Here is a 27,249-nt window from a genome sequence, read left to right as displayed (position 1 = left end):
GACAAGTGGCATTACTATTTAACCCCACCTCATTGCACTCGCTCCAGCAAAGAGGGGTTGGCTGTATCGCCAGTGCTCCTCGTTCGTTCTCTAGTAAACATCCATCTGTTAAATTTGATGTTCTTCCTGTATATTAATGAACTGTTCGGATAACTACATGTTCACTAACCAGTTAACTAAATCTGAGCTACAAGTCTCTTTTGAAGTCTACTAAATCTGTTGCGGTGTACAATTTGAAAAAGCAAACAGAAAACTCTAGCATCAGTGACATCGCGGCATATTGGCGAGAAAACTGGGCGCAATAAATTTGGACACAGACACAGAAAATGGACGAGCAGACGACGCTGCGCAAGGCCTATTGCTCTAGTTTTTCTTTTTTTTTAACGCTGACACACACACACGGCAGACGGCAGTTCTTGCTGACACGCCCTCGCGCTTTCATATGGAGAAGTGGCGTGACGTATGTGCTCGAACGAGCTTATAAATCGGTGACGTATTTAGAAAAAGAAGCAGTTGGTAATAGCGTTCGTCATCGTCTGTTCCCTGTCTCTGTGTTAAAATTCTTTGGCGCTAAGTTATTTTGTTTTTCTTCCCCAGTCGATGTGATAGGCCGACTAGCCCAACAGTCAGTCTTTCAGAGAAATGACACGCTCTGACGCACCGAACGTGATGTAGCAATGTTCGCAATGTATAGCAATACGCCGTGTTCGCTCTGCTTAGTACTCGTGAGATAAGTTTTATCGTAGCTGTACTCGTAATTCTGCAGTTCTTTTGTCAGTGGATGCGGAAAGGGAAGTAATATTGCATTATGAATTGCTATGCAGTTTGCGTTTTCGGATATGTTTTTATATGTGCGGGTAGTGCGTGTAAATATCGCTTTAAGTAAATTCTTATTGTTGAGGCTCTGTTCTGAATAATTTCGGCGGTCTATTGTGAAGTGGTGCAGGATCCTTATCAAGCTGTTGCTCAGCTTCGTGTCCTAGTTTCGTCTTCCTAAAAGTTGAAAATAAGATTGAATGATTTTGTTACTCTCTTGATTTTCGAGATCTCCTCGTAGTCCGCCAAAAATTAATCTATGCCACCTATCCGAGCTATGGCTACGAAACTACGGCTCTCAGTGTTCGGTTAGAGAGAGAGATAGAGCACAAAGCAAACATCAGCGCGCGGAATGGTTCCAAGAAATTTGTTGGTCTTCCTCCAGGATTCCGGGTACAATGCCAAATGACTCCTCTCCCCATCTAAATGAGACAGCGGGTTAGACCTTGGCCCGGTAACACGGCCCGTCTTCTTTTGCATATTTGCTACGATGCCCCATTCAGTGTGTAATATACGTGTGATCTCCAGTCAATGGGTGCGCTCTATTGCCAGGATTCGACGCCAAAGATCGCCTGGTCACGAATGTCTGGTCACGTACCTGTATGCTTTATTTAATCTATAGATGCTCTAAATCGCCAGAAAGTGATGTATGCAGCTGTCCAAATTGCTATCGATCCCTGAATAAAACAATTCCATCACCAGTCAACAGAAGGTATGCTACATAGACGCGCCGACACGTGATGTCAGTGGCTTCAAAACTTTTTGCTAAGACCACACGTATTCGTGACAGCGTATTGACCTATCTATTTCATTCCGTGCTCTAAAATCTTTAGAAGTAGATCACGTTCGGTGTTCGCAAAACTTGCTTTTAAGACCGTCTCCTCCCCGCCAGGCATTCGGACGTAGGATAGCAATCAGTGCGATAACGAGACGATTATCACGGAGATAGTCAATGACGGACGGCACTTAGGCAAGGTATGTTGTAGGATACAGACCCTTATGTTTGCAGTCGTTGTGTGCGGCAACGCCCCTTTGAAGTTCTCACACGACCTCACTGACTTCAATTTAGGGTACTGCTAGAGCCTAGTGAACTTTTCGTACAATGTACCCCGAACGGTTCCCAAGCCCGGACTGCCCTCTGTGTGGTGATTATGCGGACTTCGAGCATGTCCTGTGGGGCAGAGCCTCTGCCGTCCTCCCTTTCACCCAAGAGGAAATGATGAAGCTCATTAGGACCCAGGACCAGACCTCTCAAATCCTGGCAGTCAGTCCAGAAGGCTCGCGAGAGGGCCGTCAGGTTTCACCTGATGGTCCCCGAGTGGGCCTAGCCAGGTGACATCGAGTTTGCTCGCGTCTATTATGGACCAAATAAAGCTGTTTCACTCACTCACTCACTCACTCACTCACTCACTCACTCACTCACTCACTCACTCACTCACTCACTCACTCACTCACTCACTCACTCACTCACTCACACTCACTCACTCACTCACTTCACTCACTCACTCACTCACTCACTCACTCACTCACTCACTCACTCACTCACTCACTCACTCACTCACTCACTCACTCACTCGGCAAATATGGACGGGTACTGCATATTAAAAAAAAAAGCCAGCGACTTAGAGAGCTTCGAAAATTCTTACTGCGCCACAACTGCCAAAACATGAGGAAATACTTCGCAATTCGTGACGTCACACTGACGTATACCGGTCCTGACGCTGAGGCGCGAAATTCAAGAAATTTAAGTTCGGTCTGCATATTCATTTCCAGCAAACGACCTCCTACCACGGCATCACCGAAATTAAGCGTTTTCACGGAATACTTCATCATTCTAAAGTGACGTAGGTGTCTTCTCTCGAGTGTCCCCCTCGATACCAGCACGTGCTGTGAAGAAGGCGGCTGTGAAGACGGCTTTTTGCTTTGAAATTAGGCGGCCGCGCTTAGGTGCAGTACGGTCCCTCGCAATGCGAGGCATTGCGACAGCACTTAAAAAAAAACGGAGAGAGAGAGAGAGAGAGAGAGCACAAAGAGAGATACACGCGGATAGTATCTGCCAGGAGTCCCGGCGCAACGCGAAGAGTTAGCCCCGCGCCTCCTGTGCGCTTCGCTGGTGGAGGCGGCAGCAGCAGCTACAGGGAGGCGCAGAGGTGCCCGACGTAGCGGTCCCCGGCAGGGAAGGAGCTCTAACTCGCAGCCCGTGCGCTGTGGGCGAAGAAGCCGCCCTGCTATTCCGAGACCCGGGTCCCCGCGCCGAGCCGACCGGCCGGCTCGCAAAGCGCGGCCGTGGAGCCGGCGGCAAAAAATAGGGAGCCGCCGCCGCCGCGGAGAGCCCCGGTAATTTTAGCGGCCCGGGCGCAAAAGCTCGCTCGTTTGCAGAGAGAGAGAGAGAGAGAGAGAAAGCGCTCGGGTTTTGCGGTTTACCAGAGAAGCTATATACACCGACGCAGCACGCGGCGCGATGCGGTCTGCCGAGTTCCGGTTCCTCGGCAACGAGAGGCGCTTGCGATGGGAGGGACAACCGATAGTGAAACGCTTGTCGAATATATATCCTGCCCCGCTTACCCCCCGGCAATTGAATCGACTGCCAAACTCCAGAAACCGCGGCGCACGTCCTCCGTGTGTGCCCGATCGACGAATCAAGCAGAGCCGCCGCTTTCATGAAGCGGAATCAACCCAAGAAGACCTGGTGGAAGCTACCCACTGGATACTAGAAGATCCACTCGTCAGGGCCTGAATGAAGATCTTGCGCAAGGCGTCGCGTACAGCGGCCATTACCTTGCCGGCGATAACGGGTGCTGCAACTTCTTAATTCCCATTACAAAGAAGACACCGTTCTCTGCACAGTGCTGAAGCCAACAAACGCTGTATACAGCCACATAAATTAATTGATTCGTTAGGTTGTCCACCCCAACATCAAAAGAAAATACAAAAGAGAAAAAGAAAGAACACAACATTTCGGCATGTCCTCCTGCTCCATTCAGCTGTACACAAATGCTTCCAAACGTAATTTCGATATAATACTTCTTCTAATCGGCATATATTGTGTACAAAAGTGTTGCTGTACGTATCAGCTTCTTTAAGGGCCAGCAAGCTTCTGTGACCTGTATGGATATGGCTACATATAACTTTTCTACGCACTTTATACATACTGAGCATTGTGCCATTCCGGAGGTGTTAGCAGACAGGCGTCCTGTCGGGCATTTTCGCCGGCCCCATCTAAGAACCTGTGCTCTCTCCCTCTTTCTCTCTCTCCTGTTGTCTGGCTGTCTGAAATAAATCTCAAACCTCAACACGAGCGCGGCTCAATCTAACCCACTAGGATTGGCGTCGCTTACGCTGCGGTTTGCATGCAGGAATCGAAGTGAGTGCTGAGGCTCGGAATAAAGTGCGCCTTCCGCGAAATTGCAGTCACCGGCGGTGACTCAGCTTGAACGTAACGACGTTCGAAAGTGGAGTGCAAACGGAGGTACTCGCCACATGCACACAGCACGATTCCTGCGGAAACGCGCAAGTGCTGCTGTTCATTCACCGCACCCGCAGCAACACTGCAGTTTCTCCGGGCCTAAGGGGTGCGCATTGGAATAATATAGTCGGCAAACTTCCGTCGCAATTAAGGGGCGGTCAGCGACGGAGAACGCGTGCATGGCGAATAACCTGCACCCCGGAACTAATACCACGCGTGCACATAACGCACATTCACGCACAAAATGTGCTAGAGTACTCTCTCTCCCTTTCCCGCCTTGCACTACGCGTTCGTAATGACTTTCTTTTTTTTTTTCTCGCAGTGGTGGACATTCTCAGGAGTGCAAATGTGGACGCCTGCCGAATTCCGCTGCACCTCTTGCCCACCTTGACTGGCTTACAACGCGACTGCGCCGTCTCTGACAGGAAGGAAGAAACCAAAGATGGCGGAACGCAACAATCAAAATTTAACAGTGTCCAAAACAGAACTGGTCAACTGGTCAGCGCAAACCTGTGCAGCGACGAGTACAACAGAACGTTACTACTGCGACGACGGAACTTCAGGGCAAAGATTTCGCAGTCTCTCTACAGAGTCTCCAAATAAACGCTCGTTTGAAGCTGAAACAGTTGGAAGGCGTAGGCCTGTAAAAACGGTATCTGCGGTGCGACATCAACTCGGCAGATACGAGTTTAATCACTTACTTCGAGCCGTGAACCCCAAGCCGGCGACCACGTTTTCCTTGCCAGAGTACCCCAACGTGCGACACAAAAAGAGATTTCCCCTTTTTTCCTTCCGCAGTGTTCGACGAGAAACGGAGCAGCTGCGACTCGCTTCACGCCTGTGTCTGTTTGGTCAGGACCTCGGTTAACAGCAACCGGTGGGACGGCGTGACGTTGCGCTTGCGTGCGGCTCTCAACGTCAGCCTAATACTGTACGTCATTACACGTGTCACGCTCGCGCCGACGCCAGCGCACAAGCTGCGCTTGTCAGCTCTGCTTTTATCCTTCGAATAATACGTCTTGCTATCTCCAGCCCATCGTTGTGTGACTGGCGCTATACTCTATTGGCCAATAAAGGAAAAGAATCTCCGTATTATACGGAGTTCATACGAGTCGGCCGGAGGTGGCCCTCGTAAAGCGTGTAGATAACTGCGACGTTTTCCACGCACACGCAACTATACAGACAGACGTATACTCAACCGAAGCGTGTGCCACGGCCTTCCTATAGCGCGCCGTTCGTGCATAGAAAGTAAAACAGTAAAGAAAAAGAAAGTGCGGTAGCTTTCTTTCGTAACTCAACTGCAGCCCAGTTACGTAAGCGCTATATAATGCCCGTCTAAAAATGCAATCTCTGACGTCAAATCTGAAAGTGACATAAAAAGAAGCATTTAAAGCTTCCAGCTGTTAAGGCCTCGGGCACAAGCTGTGCAGTGTATGAGCCGTATAGTGTGCAGGCCTCTATACAACGCCAAGCGCGCAAGTGCTTGGCAGGGCGGGTCACTCTTCGTAACCGCGGCAGCGCGTCGACAGCTAATGCGCGCACGTATAGCTTACAACGCTACGCAGCTCTAAGCCAAGTGCACCTACATGCAATGTTAAATATAGAAAGCGTGCACTATACAGGCGCGCGAGACATCAGTTACGCCTGCCAAAAACCGCTGTATTATTCTGCTGCGAGCAGAGGCATAAAGACATACAATACAAAGCACAATAAAGAGCGTATACAAAAGCTAACTTTCCGTCTTGTTCGAACAAATGAACAAGCGAGCGTCGAAGAAGGAGTAGATGTACTTTGTCGCTTGAGTTGAAGTGGGAACGATGAATTAAGAAAATGAAGCGGAGATGTATCGGTAGATCGCACTCGTATATTAACAAGTCGGTCACTTTTGCCGATATTGAAGATATATGTTTTTCTCTGTTTTCATACTTTTATACATGGCATACTTTTCTTTCTTTCTGTCTTTTTTTTTTTGACGAAAAAATGAAAAGGCGGTTTCCAGAACGTATAACCTGCCAGGCAAGCATGATGATGCAACGTTATGTATATATATATATATATTATATATATATATATATATATATATATATATATATATATATATATATATATATATATATATGGGAGAGGGGGAGTTTGTGACAAATAGTGCTTGCACCATAGTATCTTACCGCGCAATGCACAAGCTCTGTAAACAAAGCGTGTTACGAGCGACGACGGCTAGGACAAAGAAGCGTTGAGGAATCAAGTTCCTCTCTCTCTCTCTCTCTCTCTAGCTATATTAACAACAATCTTAACCCAATAATTACCTTGATACAGGGGAACAGTGCAGAAATCACAGGGCGCTTAAAACAGCGTTCGAGAAACAGCGCTCAAAACTCGATTTACGCATCACATATCTGGAGTTATGACCAGCCGTACCTAATAAATATACTTCAGTCGCTTCAGAACAAATGTGCCCGTTTCATATAAAAAAAATTACTCTCGGACATCCAGCATAAGTGAACTAAGAATGTCCCAAAATAGTCTTCTCTGAAATCACACAGACTGCTAGCACTTTTGTCTCTTTTTCACAATGTTTACCACAGCGGCACCCAATTATAATCTGCTATATAGCACATGCCCATCGAGTGTTTTCGCGTGTGGAGCGCCAAAATAAACACAGAGCCGTTCTTTGGAAGAACTAACATGTCTTTCCATTCACCTCTTGTCCTCGTCATTAATGAATGGAATAAACAACCAGGAGGTATTGCCTGTGTCACCGACCATAACGATTTGACTGGCAAATTAAAGAGTGAGCTTGGTGTGTGAAGGCGTATTTGTGGATGTCTAATTTTTTACACACATACTTATATTAAAATGTGAAATTCTGCACATTGGTTGTGTTGCTTTTACTGTTCACTGTGTATGCGATGCGCTGAGGCCCTTAGGGCACATGAATAAATAAATCTGACGAATACGAAGAGGGGAACAGAGAAAACAGCGCTATGCGTCTCCTACGTGCCTCTCTTCGTCTTAATCAGATTTCTGGGCTGTTTCCTGGCAACGATTAACAAAAGCACAACGCGCTAAAGTATTATCTCGATTTCTCTTTCGGATTCAAAGTACATGGCTTCTGAAAGGAACTACACCGACTGTTCACGAAATTTTCTTTCGCTGCACTCTCGCGAATTTGGTCAAGACGCATGCCCTTCCAAAACGGTGTTTAGATGTGTATGAGAGCGCTATAGAGGAGGAAGAGGGGGGGGGGTGCGTAGTGGGCGGAGGACATGTGCTGCCTCAACTCGCAGTGAGGTATACAGTCCACTGCGGCGCTTGGTGAATGGGAGGACCACCGGTTAACGAGAAGGGGAGGGGGGGGGGGGGGGTTCTGTCGCGAAAGTCTGTTGGGCCACGCCTTCATGCGCGAGGGCACGAGCGCGCGCCGAAAAAAAAATTCGTTCGCGTAACACGCTTATCTCTACGGAAACATCTGTCCGCGTTATGTGCGCGCCGTTGTATGCACGAACTCCGCGTTCCCGCCGCGCGTGAATTCGTTTCGCGCTGTTTTAGGGAGTCTGCGGACGCAGCTCGCGGCGACAGTTCTCGCCTCGCTCACGTGGCTCCGCGAGAACTCGACGCGCCATTTAATGTTGCGTGCCCCCTCCCCTCCCCCTCTCGTGCCAACGCCGCTTACCCCTCCCCGCTTCCTCCCTCAAAGCCTTGCCTTCCAGCCCACTCCCCTACTCCTCCTTTCGTCCCCTTCTCGCCAGCAACACACGCCTTCGCAATTTGCCTCCTTCTAAGTACAGCACCGCGGCACGCAACCTCTGTCGACGACAGTATCGATTCCACGCTGTGGGTTGCAATACACTGCCTGCACGGAGGGGATATATGTTACTGTGCCCGTCCGTTTTCGGAAATCGTTTCGCATTTCCGCCTTGTTCACGTAAACGACGTCTATTCTTTCGGTGTTTCCTTTTCTTCGTACCCGTCAATATAGCCGCGGTGAGGTGCCGTCGCCTATAAGGAACCTTTATTCCTGGAAGTAATGATCTTATGCCCATATTTCCGTCCCTCCCTTACAGCTCAATTCACTATACTGACGGTGACGTTCCCGGTACACCCAAACCGTGCTGCAAGCTTGATGCGCGTTAAAGGCTGTGGTGCATTTTTTTTTTTACGTTAGTGTGTTATACACCACTCCAATCATTACTACTCCTTCCCCAACCCCCATTCTCTTTTTTTCAGCTTGACTATTGCAGAATCTTTAGACCTTGCTTTTGTTGTTGTATTTGTTGTACTTTGTACATTATTCTATATTTATTTGTATGGTCTCTGTCACTTGCAAGTGCAACCACTGTTACCTCTTCTAATGGGGCCCAGTGGTGCCTGCGGTATTTCATATAGCCATATGATATAGCGTTACCGCTACCGTGTTGCGGTCATCTGCGAGCTATGAGCGTGCTAGCTGATCCCTGCTATACTCACGCATCTGGCACGGCTTAGCAAGCATGTCTAAAGCAGCCAAGCGGCTGGGACGGTAGCCGCGGCGGTAGAGCCGTAGCTCTGTGCTAAAACGCCGTCATTATCTATTGACACGTGCACTTATTTATCCTTTTCTCCTGGACTGCATTTTACCCGCTAACAACTTAAAGTCACCGCTCAGCGCAAGACGCGCCTGCACGATTAGAACTTACTGGAATTTTATCGGTGGTTCTAAGCGCTGTCAGTTGTCACCGGAGCTTGTGTAATCCGATTGTATATTGGACTCCAATTGTGTAGTACTTTAAAATTAAATTATGGGGTTTCACGCGTCAAAACCACTTTCTGGTTATGAGGCACGCCGCAGTGGAGGACTCCGGAAATTTCTACCACCTGAGGTTCTTTAACGTGCACCTAAATCTAAGTACACGGGTGTTTTCGCATTTCGCCCCCATCGAAATGCGGCCGCCGTGGCCGGGAATCGATCCCGGGACCTTGTGTAGTACTTTCTGGAAGACACGCGGGCGCCAGCGGTTACTCTGGGAACTTTGATGACTTTGGTTAAATTTTCGGCGATCGTCCACTGCGTTCGCCGCTATCGTTGTTCTTTGAGCGTAGCCTGTTTTTCTGGGCGCACATTATCCCAAAAAAGAGGTAATCTTAACGTTCACAGTTTTGCTACTGTGTTATTGACCGTCATTACCTCGTGACACCATATTCTGCTTTAGCCGCTAGTTAATTAAGAAACTTGAGCTAGTAGGAGGCGATCCATTATTGACTGTCTCCAGTGCTTCTAAGAAAATAGAAAAAGGACAGCCGGACTGGAGTTGGCAGTTCTCCTGCACAGTTCCATTCTTGTTTCTTGTTATCAAAAAACGCAACAACTCTCCGTGCGGTCGCCGTGGTACTAAACGTTTAGAGCATCATCATTCAGCCTTTGTGGCAAGCCACCCATAATTTATTCAGACAACTGACGAATACCTTCCAGAAACCTAATATCCGAAGCCAAATTCATAAATATATTTTTCAGCGTTCTTTTTCTCTAAATCAAGACCACTTATTTCACTTAGGAAAACAGAGAAAATAAACGTAATTGTTTGTTTTGTCCTTCGGTCAACGCTGAAATTTGTTAATGACATGTTTGCAACCACGATTGGCGAGCTCCGGTTATTAAACGCTACTGCAAAGCACGAACTGCCTTGCGAAAACGGGGCATTAGGGGCCGTCTCTCTCTCTCTCTCTCTCTCTCTCTCTCTCTCTCTCTCTCTCTCTCTCTCTCTCTCTCTCTCTCTCGTGTGTGTGTGTGTGTGTGTGTGTGTGTGTGTGTGTGTGTGTGTGTGTGTGTGTGTGTGTGTGTGTGTGTGTGTGTGTGTGTGTGTGCGTGCGTGCACGTGCGTGCGTGCGTGCGTGCGTGCGTGCGTGCGTGCGTGCGTGCGTGCGTGCGTGCGTGCGTGCGTGCGTGCGTGCGTGTGGAAAGCCGCTCAGTAGCAAATAAGACCATTCACCAAACAGAGGTGACCGAACGGAGCCGTAGTATTTGCCCTCTCCACGCAGGCACCACTATACCAACAAGTGACGCAATTGAAGGGGAAAGAAAATATGGACGAAAGGTGGCCCGGGAAAGGAGACGGGGGCGCACGTAAGAAAATAGAAGCGATTGTTTGCCACTCCAGGCAAACGGTGGCGCTCCGAGGTCGTAATTAGAAATGTTTGCGTCATTACTTCGTCGACGCAGGAGCAAGCGGCGCGCAACCCGTGCAAGCACCAAAAAGGAACGCGTCCTTCGCGGGGACGGAGATGTATTCGCGAGCCAACTGCTGTCCAATATCCTCTCCGGCCGACGAGACTCGCGACCACCCGGAGTGCAGACCGCTCGTCTAAAAGGTGCCGCCGGCACGAGAACACACAGAGGCCCTCTAACGCGAAAGCACGCCGCAAGGCGAGAAGAACACGAGAAGTCAAGGATAACGGAAAAAGAATAGAACAGAAAAATAAAGCTCCGGCCAGACAGGAGTTGGCGGTGGTGCCAGCTCGCAACTTCAAGCCGTTGCGCAGAATAGTGTTTCCGGCTAGTTTTCTGCTTGCTTTAAGCTTCCTGTTCCCTCTGTCATGATGGTCACCCCTTCACAACCCACTTCATATCCTGTCCACTCTACGCCACCTCTGTAGTAGACTAGTAGAGTTTACTAGCCTACTATATTTAGAAGCCTACCCACCCACGAGGCTTCTTTCTGGCTAGCCGCTCTGCATTTCCTTTGTTTCTATTTCTCTATCTCCTAGCCTACCACTGTAGGCTAGTAGGTTTTTAGCATTTCAGCTAAGTGATCAAGGCTTCCGTGTGGAAGTCGCGGTTCCGCCCGAAAGGCGTAGTGATAGCGACAGCAAAGTTTTAGACAACTACAGGAAATAACGACCATAACTTTATCCGCCGTATAAACTGTAGTGGACATTCGTTTACTAATTACATTAACAAGCATGGTAACAACGCACGCACAGACAAACATGAACAGACCTCACTCAATGACCGCGAACACTGGCCGTCACAGCGCTGGCGTAATGGAAAGCTTAAACAGAGAGGAGCGAGTGCTTCGTGCTGCCTGACGCTTACCCCCGTATTCAGAAATGCAACTTAAGTTGAAGCCCATGCTTGACTTGATCCGAGTGACGCCGATCGGGAACGCGCCGAAGGAAACGCAGTGAGCGTCTTTGGGCACGTTAACGCCAGGCGTCATCTAAATCAAGTCAAGCATGTGCTTCGACTTAAGTTGCATCTCTGCATACGAGGGTTAAACGCAACAACGGAACTTGAGATTACGCGGCCTCCAATACTGGGCACGCGGGAAGACAGCGCGCATGAAGCCACTCACAATCTCGGCTCGCCCAGCTTTGCACCCGCCGGTGATTGCCTCCAAGATCGGGTGTGCAGGCCGCGCATGCGCTCAGCCACGGGGACAGCCTTGCGCAGCCACGACCGGGCTAGAGGAGGAGACGCACGCTCCCCGGCATCCCCCCCCCCCCTGCTTGTGTGCGCTCGATCATGTGACCTCCAACATCAGGCGCGCAACGAGCCACGTGCCATGCTTCGCGACTCAGCCTCACCCGCTTTCCCTCGCAACCACAGCATAAGGCGGTCGAGAAAATGGAAGAATTAAAACAAAAAAGTAACAAAAACGAGCGAAGAGAAGCTAAAGAAAGACAACTTGCTCAAGCATCGAGGGGCCATACGGGCCGCAGTGCGTGCCTGTTGTTTACACGGACATCGATGTGTATACAGCCGTGGCGACCATTCTAAAAGGATTTTTTTAAGTATATATAAACAGTTAAACAAAGGCGAGCGCCGGATCACGTCACGCTCTTCGCTTTGTACGCGAGCGTGCCAGCGAGCGAGCGACTTAAGCCGACGTCCACCCTCCGTCAGGGCACTGCGACAGAGCACGACAGATGCCCAAAATAAGCACGCACGCACGCACGCACGCGCACAAGCGCGCGCGAGATGACCCCGTGGCCTTCCCGAGATTTTTCGATGCCGGTGCGCTAAAGCCGGCTGCGCGTGGCGGCTGGACGCGTTGTTTGCGCAGGCAAATTGGAACCTCGGATTTGTCCACGACCAGTTGGCAAAACCGTTGCTGCATCGCACCTCCCCATCCCACCACCCAAAATCCCGCCACTGTATCTTTTATTATTATTTTTTTTCTTATGTGCGTCCATTTCAAGCTCTGTTCTAACGCACAACGCAACCCTTTTCTCAACCCGCCGTGGTTGCTCCATGGCTATGGTGTTTGGCTACTGAGCACGAGGTCGCGAGATCGAATCCCGGCCACGGCGGCCGCATTTTGATGGGGGCGAAATGCGAAAACACCCGTGTACTTAGATTTAGGTGCACGTTAAAGAACCCCAGGTGGTCGAAATTTCCGTAGTCCTTCACTACGGCGTGCCTCATAATCAGAAAGTGGTTTTGGCACGTAAAAACCCCATAATTTGAACCATTTTCTCTTGCACAGCTTTCTCGTAGCGGTGGCTCTGTGGCTACACAGTGTTCCCGTTCGATACTGGGTCGTCGGTTCAACTCTGGGTGGCGCATCAGGCGTCCTAAGATTAGAGTCCCTTCACTTAAGACGTACTATCGGAGGGCAATGCTGTAAACATGCGCGTACACGCAGAGAGCGGGGAGAAATAAAGGGAACCGAGGGGGCTCGATTTTTTTATGCGTAGTTACGCAACTCCCGCCACGGCCGCCAGTGGCGCTGGCTAGCACTCCCAGCACTACAGTAGATCTACCCCATACGTACACCCAGGAAAGTTCACGCCAGGATGGCCGCTGCCACGGCTGAATTGATAAGTGCTACGCGCGGCGGTCGCGTAGTGAAATTCGCGCCATGCGAAACAGCCTTAAATTCGGGAGATGCGGGGTTCGGCTCCGCCCGCCTGGGGCGAGTTGTCTTTTCGTCCACTCTTTTGCTTACCTTTACCTTACCATATCCACATTACAATTAAGGTAATTTGTCCTGTGCCTTCCTTAGCTTCATCGCCATGCCGTCTTTACGTTGCTGCGTGTAAGCATACGCGGCGACGCCGGGCATCGCTCAACCAATGTACGTACGCCACTTGCTGCACATCAATTTTTGGCTGTGTGAGGCGACAATGAAAAGGTAAGGTAAGGTAAGGTAAGGTTACAAAATTTCAGAATCATTTGTAGGCGAAAGAAGCGGGTGAACGCGGACGCACTATGGCCAACGAAGCTCAACTATCTAAACGTGCGTCAACAGTGACGCAAGTTCTGTTGCATATTTTGACGCGAAGTTGGCAGGAGACTCGGCCACAAAAGCGCCGACGAATTTGTCTTCCGCATATACCTCTAGCTGCGTTCTGAACTGTGCGGTATTTCGAAAGCTCGTGATACAACGTGATAAGGGACGCAGTAAAGGACAGAAAACGTTCAAAACAAAAGTGCGTGGGAAGATGGGGGGGGGGGGAGGGGGGGAGCGTACGAGAATACGAGAATGAGTCGTTTGACCGCACTGACAGAGGGAGCGCGATACAAAATGCCGGCCATCGCGCCCGCAAAACAGACGGCACCGGAACCCGATGAGGTGGCTGGCTCCACGCCCGACCGATCCGCAGTTTCGGTTTTCGCGGAAACGCGCTATACAGAGCGCGCTCGCATTTTTGAAAGCAAGACAGAAAGAGTCTTTTTTAGCACGACGGATTTCGCTCGCTCCTCGCCTGTTGCCCTGTACAATGCGGTGCATCAGGTTGAGCGCATGAGTGTTGCACGCTTCAGCTTATCACGCGCACTTTTATCAGTGATGTACTGCGCTAAGACGATCGACTGCGTAGGTGTGCGCTTGTGCGCGTTCAACACCTGACTCCTCTGAGCCATTGAAGGTCTGTATGGGCAGGTTGCAAGTGCATAGGCGGCGCCCTGTCTTTCCGACCCCTAGCGCCATCTGACGAATAGTTGCGCGAATGTGGTAGGATAACTCACGGCGTCAGCAGCCCGCGCTGCGTGTTTGGCGTCCTGCCAAACGGTAGCGATGGCGCTAAACAGCGTGCCGATATTAATTTTAACCGGGTTTCGGGAATTACAAGATCTTCATAGCTTTTTTCGTGAAAAGAATTTAGAGAAAGGAAGTCGTCTATTTGAAGTGGGGCACGTCTACGACGTGAGGGAAGTGTTGAACTCGCACTCATCGGAAGTGACTGCTAGGTTTATTCCGCAAACGAAAAATAATGCACCAGCGAGATGCGTGAAGCTCAGCGTAAGTTATTTCGTTATCTACGGTGTGGACGCATGAAATTATAGGCGACATTGATTCTTGAAGATCGGCGACAGCAGACACATCCTAGCGGGGAGCTGCGATTGCCGTGCTGGCATCGCAGGGAAGTGCAAGGACGCCGCGGTAGTTTCCCTGTACATACAGGACGGCAAATACGAATCCAAAACATCTCATCCAGGAACGTGGAGCGTACGAACGACTCGTAAGACCTACCAGAGGTATTCTAACGTTGCTCTCCCCAAACACAGACAAAAGGGGATGAACTTACCAGTTGTGTTAGACTACGCTGGGAAAGTATTTTCGCGCAAGTTACTGGAAGTGCGATACTCATATGTTGCGATTTTTTCAGTGCGTGCAAAGGAGGTTCCAATAAACCACGTTGTCAAAAATTTTGGTTATCTCAACTGCCCCTTCGTTGATAATATGCTGGGCGCAGAAGGGCGTATGCCAGCTCAGCCGGCTGCAACCCCCTCAAATCTCTCAGCAAGCCTCAGCGCTGTTTGAATGGGAGAGGATTGGGAAAGAGTTCCACAGCTTTACTGCAGTACAGTGTGGGAACAAACTACTTTGTTTGCTGCATATCCTGGTACGCACTGCAGGCAGTGGCGTAGCAACGGGGGGGGTCCAAGGGGCCTGTGTGGGGGTGTCATATACGTCTGGAGACACACGGAAATTGTTGATAACCTCACCTTCCTCGAATAAACCCGGGGGAGGGGGGGAGGGGACAGGCCCCGGGTGCCAGACGGCGTAGCTACGCCACTGACTGCAGGTGTCCCGTTGCTGCCATCATTGCTGTAAAAGCAAAGAATTCAGCGTTATAACGCAGTTGATATAACGCCGGAACATAAAACAGCTTATGCCGTCTGACGAGCGCTATCCAGTGTTGACGCCGTTCTGCTTCATACGGTCGGCTTGGAAACCTGTAAAACTTTGTTCCTCGTGAGTTGGTGTACGTGCTGTTGCAGCCCACTACTCAACAGCTCGGGTTGCACTTCGGCATTGCTCAGAAAAGGCAACAGCTACGCGCGAAACAGTCCACATACAGGCTTTCCGAACGCAAGCGGGCCGGTCGTATCCTGCCGGTTCCGCGCTCGCCGCCGCGAGGGGCGCCCTAGTAGGCGCGGGAACTACGTTCGCAACCTGCCTATTGTAGCATATGTTATGCTCAAGCGCCGCGGTGTCGTTGTCAATGTTTTGCGGAAATAACAGTACTGCTACTACTACTACTACTACTACTAGTAGTAGTTGTAGTAGTAGTAGTAGTAGTAGTAGTAGTAGTAGTAGTAGTAGTAGTAGTAGTAGTAGTAGTAGTTGTAGTAGTAGTAGATCGGTGAAGTTAAGCACTGATTATGATATTGTTGGGTCGACTCGTCAACGAAAGACTACACGTGTGGGTGTTCCTCGACTTTTCTGGGCACTTTTCCGTTCACCTCTGGAATAACGAGCAGCAGCAGATAAAATATTGATAGTATAATAATAATAATAATAATAATAATAATAATAATAATAATAATAATAATAATAATAATAATAATAATAATAACGACAAACTAGGTGTCGAATCTGCTTGTAAGTGATGACGGCTCCTGATTAACCGGCTACAATTTGCCGCGGTTAGCCTTATAAAATGTAGTAGAATCTCGGCAAACATAAATCGCTTACACGGAATTCCCGTTTATAGGGAGCAACAGCCTTATGGTTGGACGGTGTTGCATATAGGGCAATGAAAAAGAAAGACATTGTTCGATAAACGAAACCACATTTCTTCTAACTCCGCGTAAATGGAACTAAATATGTTACAGAAGAAGAAGCTGAGCAGGCCAATGTCAGCGGGGTCGCGACTGGCATCTGCTTTAGCGCCATTTCCTTTCTTCTTCTCCTTCTTCTTCTTCTTCTTCTTCCTTTTTCGGGAGAAGAGGTGCGTGTACTATGGACATCGTAAAGTTCCGCCATATTGCCAAATTATGTAGTGACGCCATTTTGAACCAATCGGAGAAGCTGTAACAACCCTCAGGACCAATCAGGGCAGTCAAGACGACAAAATTCGACATTATGGCGAAATCTGACGCCCGTTTTCTCGGCTGTTCTCTACGATAATGCGTAGGCAGCTTTTGCTGGTTTTTATCGGTGCCTTGTTGGGTATTGTGGCTCTTCCGTGGTCGTGGCTTGCTGTGCTTTCTTTGTGCTGGCGATTTCAGTGAGCTGCAAGTTTGCTTTTTTTTTAATCCTTCTCCCTCTCATCTATCGCATCCCCTTTCCCTACCCCAGTACAGGGTAGCCAACCGGAGATAATCTCTGGTTAACCTCCCTGTCTTTCCTTTGCCTCTCTCTCTCTCTCTCTCTCTTTCTCTCTGATGGCGGAAACAGGAACGCCCGCACTAGTGTAATCATGCTGAAGACAAAGATCAAAGTTATCGATCACTTTGATCTCGAGATCACTTCACTTTGTCCGGAGTGCGGACTACATATGGTGAAAGCGTTCGTGCTTTCTATGTGCCAAATGTTCTGAATGACCTCCCAATTAGTGTTTTCTCTTAGGGCAGTCGGAAAGATGCAAAGTCTGATAATTTTGTTTTGTATGCTTGATTTCTTTCCTTTTATTCCTGCCTGTTGCCTGGTACAGGTATTCTCGTGATGTGACACGACAGTGGTGTACGCTGTGACAGTGCTCCCTTGCTGCCGGGCACTGCACCCAACAAGCCACACGTTGGCTTGGGCAGGCCCATATTTGTTCCCTGTAAATCCAAAAATAACGGAATTTATTCAAATTGAAAATTTGAGAGGGATTATTCCCTAACACGGGTATTTTTCTCAACAGACAACTCGTTCTTTCCCCTTTTTCCCCATTGAAAATTATGTTTGGTGCCACCATTTCTAATCGGCGATTCCGTGCGCGAAAAAGCTTTGTAATCAGGCCTACTACACCTATTATCTGCTGTACACAATAAGGTCGGCCCATTTCGAAACAGCATGTTATGTATGCCTTGACATCAATCTCTCGCTTATTGGAACTCCTGATAAACGGAATTTATTTACTTGGTCCCTTGAGTTTCCGTTTAACGAGACTCCACCGTACATTGAGAGATAATCTATTGTCATAAATCTAGACAGTGTCCACAAAAAGCAATGTGGTTAAAAGCTATGATAAATTTATGACTTTTACAGACTTGCAGTAGATCGACTGTCCGTAGGTATGCTATAAAGACCGAATGCAGACAATAGAAACGATGCGCAGACAACGTCTAGACATTATTTATAGATGCCTACAATCTTTCTGTAGAGCTAAACGAAATGAATATTTGCGTCAGCCGTCAAAGGAAGCGCGCGAATAGCAAATGGCTTCTACTTAGGAACAGCTTTTGTGAATTCGTGCATTGACTGGTCAACGCCAGCTCCGCCTACCATCCTACTGCACGGTTTTAATGCAACGCAGCACGTCCCAGCCATTTTTTTTTTTTTTCTCTCAAGTAATCCTTACAATATGGCGTTATATATAAAAAAAATCTGTACTTTCTGTAGGCGTTTTGCTGCCTTCGATAAACATTTTGTCGAGATGCAACCGAATATCATGCACGGCGTTGCAAGGGACCAAACTGTTCAATTATGTTACTTTCTTGTTCTTGTTATTTCTCTCTCCCCGATTACTTAGTTTCACGACGGCGCATCTTCGATTTCGTGCGCAGACAAGTGCAGCTCACTTATACGGCGTTGCAAAAGGCCACCTGTTCATGAAGAGAAACAATGTCATTTCTCATTATTTTTCAACTCTACTATTTTCTTTTCTCTCATCACTATCGACATTTAATAGAAATTTATTTACTCTTATAATTCTTAATAATGCAGACTTTGATGTCTCCATCAAATTTTGTTTCTTAGTCCGACCGCTCAGTTGCATACTACTATCGTCTTTCGGCGCTTTTCTGCTTGTAAGTTTCGTTTCTCACTTTAGAAAAAAATTATCTCTCTTATCGCCCGTAAATTATCGCCCGTATCTTGGCACATCCCCCTCAGTAGGTACGAGCTGTAGTTTAGGATCACCATCATGATCATCGTACGAGCGCGCCTTTCAACAGTTTCACGGTCACATCCCAGCTTTCGGGGCAGCGGTGGCACAGCTGCGGCTCACCTTGGCTCAGCCTCCTCCGGACCCGCCATGGACGATGCCGAAGGCTCACGCCGGCAGGATGGTTAGCGGTCGGCGCGCCGCAAGCATCGCCGTCGCCACTAATCGTCGACGGCGATCGACGACAGCTTCGGCTGATTGCCGGTACCGCACCACACTCGTTGTTCGTTTCCTCGGGCCACGATATCCGATTCGCAAGGTGGAGATCGAGCGCGTGTGTTATCCGTCTTCTCTGCGAGGGACGATCCCACTCTCCTGGGATAGACGCAGGGGGACAACGAACTCGACGATTATGAAGAAGACGACGACGACGAAGAGGGCGCAGACGAAGGAGAAGAAAAAGAGAATCGCCCGACACGAGGAACAAAAAGGAGGCGCGTCGCGGTCACGCAGCACGAGACAAGCCGAGAGAAAATGCCGCCGCGAAGGCGACGATGCCGGAGTGCGGCGCCGGGTTTAGCACGGACAACAGAGGGCGCCAATGAGTGGCAGCGGCGGCAGGAGAGCGTCCAGAAATGTCGGGCTCAGGAAAGGGTGAGAGAGAGGGGGGAAGCAGAGCACAGCCTCGCGGGCAGTGCGGCTTGGGGAGGAGGAAGACGCGGAAGGAGGCTGAGCTTGTCTTCTCTTTTGAGAACGGGCCCCCCAGACGATGCACGCGAAGGGATGGAGGGAGGCAGCAGGCAAAAATGCAACGGCCGGAAAAGAACAGAAGCAGACGCGGCGGCTGGCCCGCGATGGCGGAGAAGGGAGAGACAGCGGGGAAGTCTGAAGGCAAGGTTAGTAATAAGCGAACTCGAGGGGTAAGGGAGCCCGCGGAGGGTAAGAGACAGCCGGGAAGGAGCTGCAGAAGAAGGCTTTCGGAAATATGCTGGCAAGGAGGAAGGATGGGTTTGGACGCGGGAGAGCGTACGAGGTGGCGTATGGTAGGAGGGCGAAGCTGGAGATGAGAAAAGCCCCGTCGCGACAGCGTGTTGCGCGAACCGTGCATCGTGCCAAGTTTAAAAAGCAGATGCGAGAAGGCGGGAGAGAAAGCACCACCGTGGGGCACGGGCGAGGGCCATTAGCTGCGGTCTAAGGGTAGGGCGTCGTGTCTTACCTGGACGGGGCTTGCAGGTACACACCTCGGCTCGCGAGGCTTCGGTGATGGAGACCGACCCGGCTTAACCCTTCTGCGCAGCGGTGGCCGCAGAGAGAGGCGACTACGCTAAAACGGAAGACGCGCTAAGTAACCGCGACTGTTCTTGCAATGGCGAGAAGCAGAAGGCGTGCAGACGTCTCAGAGGCGAGAAGGCGAAACAGAGGTCGGAGAGGACGCGGCGAAACGGTGAGAGCAAACGGCGCAGTCAGCGGATGAGTGATGGAAAACAATGAACCTTTCGCCACATGCATGTTCGCTCCACTGGCGTTAAAACGCGCCAAATGAGACCTTGTGCAACGCCATTCGGTGAGCGCTCTCATGCTAATGTGCAGGCTGGAGGGTGACGTCCGCGACAGACGTCATTGACGCCAGCAATCTATGTGCAGCGAGGTACGACGCGACGTGACCGCGAAGCGACCTCGACTACTGAACAGCTAGAAGACGTTGTCTTGCTGAGAATGGAACGCGCTCTCGTGAGTTATCATACGATGTAAACCTTTGAACGCGTGGAATAATCGTGTGCGCTGTACTGTAACGGGTGTTCACAATGCGCAGATGGAACGGGTTGTTCGTCTTGAGTGAACACCTCAAGGTATGCCTAACAACGCTTTTATAAGAAGCTCTGTTCGTATGAACAATGGATGTGTAGTCATGGTTCAATGCCCAATGCAGCGAACCGAGCGGCGATACGTCATGCAGCACACGCTTCAGTGCTCGGCTGCGCGGCTATTTTCGGATCGTGGACGCGCCGTGTCATCCACGCGGAAAGGGCCGTATTCGTGTTAGGATAAACGACACCTACGACATAGCGCTCCGCTGTAAAAGAAGGCTGTTCAATTGCGCCCAACGTATGTCAAACGATCATTCCAGTCAATGTCTAGCGAAGCCGTCCCGCAATACCACAGCAACGCTCGCCTATACCATTAAACACCCGCCGTGGTTGCTCAGTGGCTATGGTGTTGGGCTGCTGAGCACGAGGTCGCGGGATCGAATCCCGGCCACGGCGGCCGCATTTCGATGGGGGCGAAATGCGAAAACACCCGTGTGCTTAGATTTAGGTGCACGTTAAAGAACCCCAGGTGGTCAAAATTTCCGGAGCCCTCCACTACGGCGTGCCTCATAATCAGAAAGTGGTTTTGGCACGTAAAACCCCAAGTATTATTATTATTATACCATTAAAGCGCAAAAGACTTGGCTGCCAACTTCAAACTGACACACACCTTTGATTTATCGCAGCCATCCAAGGTCTCAATACCCACGTCGGCCTACGTATCGGCCACCGCTCTCTCGGCGAAGTCGCAACGTCGCCAAAACCTGCAGCGGCCGCAGTGGCGGCCGACGGTTACAGAGCGCCCGCACGGAGGGCGCGACTCCTCCTATTCAGCCGACGCTGGCGCTGTGCGCGCAGAACAGCGTCGCAACGAAACGAGGCGGGCCATCCATTTCGCGGGTCTTGCCACGGACACACCGCACGCAGGGACGAAGGACGCAGAAGCCCGGCGGCGGGGAACAATTCGTCTGGGAGCGCGCCGTCCCATCGGAGAAGACGTGACCGAAGCAGACCGGCCATCCGTCAGCTGGCAGCGGTCCAGCCCGCAGGCCAGAGAGCAACGATTAATCTGGTCGCCCAATCTCTCTCTCTCTCTCCACTTGTCCCTGAGCTCCCCAGTCCCTTCCAAGCCAGCTGGGAGTAACTATAGGAGCGAAGAAAAAAAAAGTTTCTTGCACCGGAAGAGCAAGCCAGGGAGGGCTGCCCTCGGGACAGGAAGTGACGCAAGCGCTCGTCTCTCTCGTTTATCTGGACACCGACCGCCACAAGCCTCGTCAGCGCTGTGCACGGCTGAGACCAACGAGGCTGAAGGAAGTGCCGCAGAAAGAGCGCCATAGTGCGAAACTGTCCACGGTCTGGCTGGTGCCTTGTCAGCATGGGCGGTGAAGCCGGTGCTTCCGGTGCGTTGTTCTCTCTCAAAGCGGCCAAGTGTCCACAGCAAGTGAAAAACGCGACGCGAGACGACAGCGGTATTAATTGTTTCTGGGCCGAGACAGAAGGGATCGCGAGGCAAAAGGGCCCCCGTCGTGGCTGCTAGAATACGGGAGCGTCTGAGGCCGTGTTGTGGCGGCAGATGAGCGGGAAAGAAGCATCTGTTGTTCGACCGCATAATTGTGTGCGCGTAAAAGCACAACCACACAATGGCACATTGACAAGACAAGCGTCCTTGTTTTTTTTTGTTTTTTCTTGAAGCCGGCGACTTTGTCGTTCTTGCTCCGGCCACCTGTGTTGTGCCTGATTTATCGAGAAAGAAATGAGACCGCTTACGTAACAGTGAACTTATTTTCAGCACTCTAAACAACCGCTTTTCACACAACAAGGCCTTTGGAATGTAACAGACCAGTCAACACCAGGAGGTAAGAGCCAGTCACGGCTCATGTTCGCCATCCATTCGTCTTCCTTATAATTTCGCTGCAGGGATTCAGTGCTACAACCTTGGGACACAATAACGACAGCGTTTTGCAAAATTAGCCCGATAAAAGCTTTTTTCTTCTTACTGGTTGCAAAATTAGAATAAAGAAAGGCTACAAAACCGGCTAGTGGGTTATGTGCATACTGTGAACGGCGTAAGTAATATAGTTCCGAACGCAGAAATCCGAAAACATCGATGAGTTTGGCAGAGTCCTCCCCCCTCGTTTATACTTCGCCATTTCACGTACTTCAAAGCTGATAAGTGCAGTGACCACCAATCCTGTGAGAGCCAATCCTGCGCTTGCTACGCTAGAAATCTTCTCTCTCTCTCTCTCTCTCTCTCTCTCTCTCTCTCACACACACACACACACACACACACACACACACACACACACACACACGCACACACACACGCGCGCGCGCACGCACGCAGATTCTTCTCGGCGACCAGTTATCGATTCTGCAAATTACACGACCTCCTCAATTGGAAAACTGAACGGAACAATCGTGACATTGCCCAGTCTCTGCGCATCAATCTTTCTTCCATCGTGGTCGCACGCGTAGTCACCATCCACATCTGCTTCGCTGCCTCGCCAAGCGAATGAGTCAGCGAATCCTCTTCGACTCCCTTATTTATCCTGCTCCGACTCAAGCTTGCTTACCGGCACGACACTTTGACCAAGCAGCAAAGCCGTCGCGCGTCCGGTGTGAATGGGGAGCACGAAAGTGTCGTCGCACGTTGCTTGCGGCTCTCATCGCAATGTTTTCGAGGAGCGCACACAGGAAGCGGCGTTCCGGGTATTGCACCTTTCTTTCTTTCTTTCTTTCTTTCTTTCTTTCTTTCTTTCTTTCTTTCTTTCTTTCTTTCTTTCTTTCTTTCTTTCGGCGAAAACGTTTGGCACGGTGTTTGAGCGGCATTTCGCCAACTTCACAGCTCCCTGGTTGCTGCAAGAAACGCGTGGGACGCTGAAGGGAGCGGCAGGCGGTCTTCGTCGCAAATCACGCACCCCGGGCGAGCCAGACACCCAGACGTTGACACCGGTCGCGATATGCACGAAGCGTTGGGGACATCGGTTGGGGTTTGGTGAGCCAACCCGTGGGACACGCCGCTGTCGGCGCACGCTGACATTGAGGAGCGTCCGCGCTCGGGAACGGTTGCAGCGCAGGAAAGAAAATCAACGAGTAGTAAAAACGCGCTTCTTTCTTGAATGGGGCCTCGCTCAACCTTCGTGAGAAGGCGGGAACGGGGGGAGCACGCCTGAGCCGCCAGCGTTTAACAGGGTGTAAATATATGCATATATAGTGATTCAGAGAAAAAGGCACTGCTTTCTGTTACCCTCGCCGAAGCACGGCTCAGCGCCTCAGTGTGTAAATGTGAACGTTCGCGCTGTTCTTCCCTCCCTCCCTCCCCCCTCCCTCCCTCCCTCCCTCCCTCCCTCCCTCTCTTTCTCTCTCTCTCTCTAAATGTAATGTTTTTCTTGTTTAGCGACTGAAAGCCTATTCTCTGGCCATATCCCATAACGGGTGCTTTTCTAATTATTTATTCATATCCTTATCATATTTTATAAAACGTTTCGTGCTCTTATTTCCAACAGTGATGGCTGATTGACTGGGCATATCGAAGAGAACTGACTGAATGGCAAACGAGCTCTGCGCGAAAAGAAAGAAAGAAAGAAAGAAAGAAAGAAAGAAAGAAAGAAAGAAAGAAAGAAAGAAAGAAAGAAAGAAAGAAAGAAAGAGTCGTCTGAACGTCTAATTCCCCCTATAACTCTCGCCCACGGCGTGTTAACTATGGATCAGCAGAGAGAACATCACTGAAAATAAAAAAAAAGAATAGAAACACCAGCAGCGCGCCGATGGCACAGGAAAAATGCCTAGACATAGCCTTCCCAAAAATCACTAAATTTATCGCCCATTTCTTTACTTGGACCCTCACAGGGAGTACGAGACTAATCAGGACTTGAGGGCGGGCTAGTCCGCATTCCATAGCTACAAAAAAAAAAAAGCTTGAAGCGCGAAAAAGCAAACAGTGGCGTCCGTCCTATCGTCACTGTTTTCCGCTTTGCGCTTCAAGTTTACGAGTACGAGACGTGGCGCGTCAGATCAGTAACGCGACACGTGGCACGAAGAGAAAGGAGATCAACGACTCCCGTCGTCCTGAGAGAATCAGGGTCCGTATTCCCGATCGATAACTAAGAGGGATGATTTCTCTATCGCGTGACGCGGCCCGACGCCTCACTGAAGTGAGGGGACATCCGCTGTCAATACACTTCGTCTTGACGACTGCGCGACGTGAAAATAAAGGCTGACAGGAAGTGCGCCATCGCTTTCGTCACGCCCACTCCCGCTGCAGGTTAGCCATGCAATCGATATCCTCCAAAGTGATCGATCGAGAACACAGGCCCAGCTGGCGCAAAGTGTTCGCAGCGGTCCTCTTGACTTCGACTAACCGCGACCAAGAAGAAAAAGAAAAGAGTGCTGTCGCACTCCGATGACCGAAGCAGCGCCGTAAAAGCGGACAACAGATGACAAAACAAGACTCGGTGTCCCAGAGCCGTGCTCATCTTACGTGCATGAGCCCAACGCCGGGTGAGTCGACGCCGCCTGCAGAAAGTGAACGCACTCTGATTGTGACGTCATCTGGGTGGGTCGAGGATCCTGTTTCGAATAACTTAAGATGCACTAAAAAGCGAGATACCCGAGCGTTACTCCCGTGCATCCACGGGTCCTCGGCCCCACGAGACTGGCGTCACAGCTCCATACGAGAGAACCTCGGTGAATATAATAGCGCTGCATTTTGGAAATGCGGCAGCGGTATTGTCCTAAAGGGCTTGCTAAAAGCCACCATTGTATAAATATCATGGGTGGAAACACAAATGTACAATTGGCAAAAGGAATTGTATAGATAATAATAATAATGAGGTTTTACGTGCCATAAGCGCGACCTAATAATGAGGCACGCCGTAGTTGGGTGCTCAGAAAATATGGACCACCTGAGGTTCCTTAACGTGCACCTAAATCTAAGCACACGGGTGTTCTCGCATTTCGCCCCCATCGAGAAGCAGCCGGCGTGGCCGGGATTTGATCCCGCGACCTCGTGCTTAGCAGCCCCGCACCATAGCCACTCAGTAACGATGATGGGTCGCTGTATAAATACATCGCAGTGCAAAGAGGCAGAAATTTGTAGCAATATTATGCTACCTTCGCCTCGTACGTTTGCTTTCTCCGGTATTATTTTTGTGATTGAGACGACGTCGCGGACAGTGGACGCTTTACAGGCAAATACTACGTGTAGGTGCTCTAGCAGAAACTGTTACTGACACTGAAATTTCACAGCGAAGCTGTTTATGGCTACGATCCCGGGATTTCTTCGTGGCGTAACGTCGACAGAAAATTATCATCATCAATGGCTCATACCACCCGCAAGGCAGAGGCTCAAGCACTCGGCAAAGTGAAGCGACCAGTGCATGCTTCATTTGAAATCACGCATGCGACATACGAAACAGCATACGTCTCAATAACCACCAAGCTCAAAACAAGCATCCGAATCATACAATTGATGACAAGGCGCTCCTGCGAGTACATGCAATGAACGTAGCACTCCCCGCACACGCTCCCCGGTAAAAATGAAATGTTGCGCAACCGGCCGCGGCGACGGCAGCTTGACTACAGCATACGAAGCAGGGAGTGACGCAACTACACTTTCGTACGTAACAGAAGAACCCGCCTAGCAAATTATTTGTGTTGCGACAGTGCTATAGGAAGGCCACCTGTAGTGAGGGCTCCTGAAGAGCAATTACTATTACTATAACGTGACGTTACCACAACCAGTACTTGTTTCATGGTACCTGCCATGTCTGTCCGCATTGTCCTCCTAAGCTAGCACGACGCTAGAGCTTTTGGTGCAGATAGAGTGCGTATATACTCGAGCAATTATTATTATTATTATTATTATTATTATTATTATTATTATTATTATTATTATTATTATTATTGTTGTTGTTGTTGTTGTTGTTGTTGTTGTTGTTGTTGTTGTTGTTGTTGCATTCAGGTAGGGCACAACGCCTGTTCACCCATGAGAGATAATGGCGAAGAAAACCGATAACAGAATAACGCAAGGAGCACGTACGTTCGGTAATATCGCGCACTTCTATTTCTGGCCCAGCAATCTCCTACTCAAGGCACGCTATCAGCGCCATCGCAACTCTTCATTCAACAGAGAGCATCGCGCGTTTCCACTGTTTTCATAGCCATTTCAGTCTGCAGCTGACTATGCAATGAGCTCGCCCACCACTGTGGCCGGCGGCGTATCCTTCTTTTATGGTTGGGAGAGCGAAGGGGTTGCAGCTGTTCTTGCGAGGTGCGAAGGCGGAAGCCAAAGAAAACAGTCCAAGCTGAAAGGAAGCAAGGTGTCCGCTTGTTAGGACGTTCGTCGTCAGGAAGCTGCAGCTGCGGTGCGATGCAATCCGCCGGTTGTTTTGCCGGCCGGGGAAAGAGATGCCCCGCCAAAAGCGGCGTCGTGTCACACGGTGACGCTTTGTTTGCGCTCTCTGGCTGGGGTTCAAGTCGGGATGGGAACAAGAACAGAAATGGCGCAGCCCGAAGTGTAGTCCACCAATTGTACAGGCCCGTGATCTGTGATGCTATAGGAAGAACCTGCAATAAAAATATAGGTCTCTCTCTCTCTCTCTCTCTCTCTCTCTCTCTCTCTCTCTCTCTCTCTCTCTATCTATCTATCTATCTATCTATCTATCTATCTATCTATCTATCTATCTATCTATCTATCTATCTATCTATCTATCTATCTATCTATCTATCTATCTATCTATCTATCTATTCATTTACTTAACGTCTGAAAGCAACAAAGCGACATCTGAACTCGTAATAGACAGCAGGGTGCTCTAGATTTTGACTTCCTTGGGTTCTTTAATGCACAATACGACGTGCCTTATAACATGATCGCGGTTTTGGCACGCAAGAACCCCAGAACTTAATTAAATTATCAGA

At 49.8% G+C, this 27,249-nt stretch overlaps 1 protein-coding gene across 12 annotated transcripts in view; it reads right to left on the bottom strand.

Annotated features, from left to right (window-relative positions):
- Positions 1-27,249, bottom strand: part of PMCA (plasma membrane calcium-transporting ATPase 3) — a 359,676-nt gene that overhangs the window by 143,830 nt on the left and 188,597 nt on the right. Inside the window, exon 1 of one of the 12 annotated variants that reach the window (XM_065441196.1) lies at positions 18,647-19,070. The exons of the other annotated variants lie outside the window; for them this stretch is intronic. The gene's annotated coding sequence lies outside the window, so the exon portion shown is untranslated. Of the gene's footprint in view, positions 1-18,646; positions 19,071-27,249 lie in introns of those variants that run through there. 12 annotated transcript variants of the gene reach the window in all.

This window comes from Dermacentor albipictus, chromosome 5, assembly GCF_038994185.2.
Source record: "Dermacentor albipictus isolate Rhodes 1998 colony chromosome 5, USDA_Dalb.pri_finalv2, whole genome shotgun sequence".
NCBI classification, from domain to species: domain Eukaryota; kingdom Metazoa; phylum Arthropoda; class Arachnida; order Ixodida; family Ixodidae; genus Dermacentor; species Dermacentor albipictus.
The sequence above is the reverse complement of the archived record's forward strand: the minus strand, read 5'-3'. Positions and strand labels throughout refer to the sequence as shown.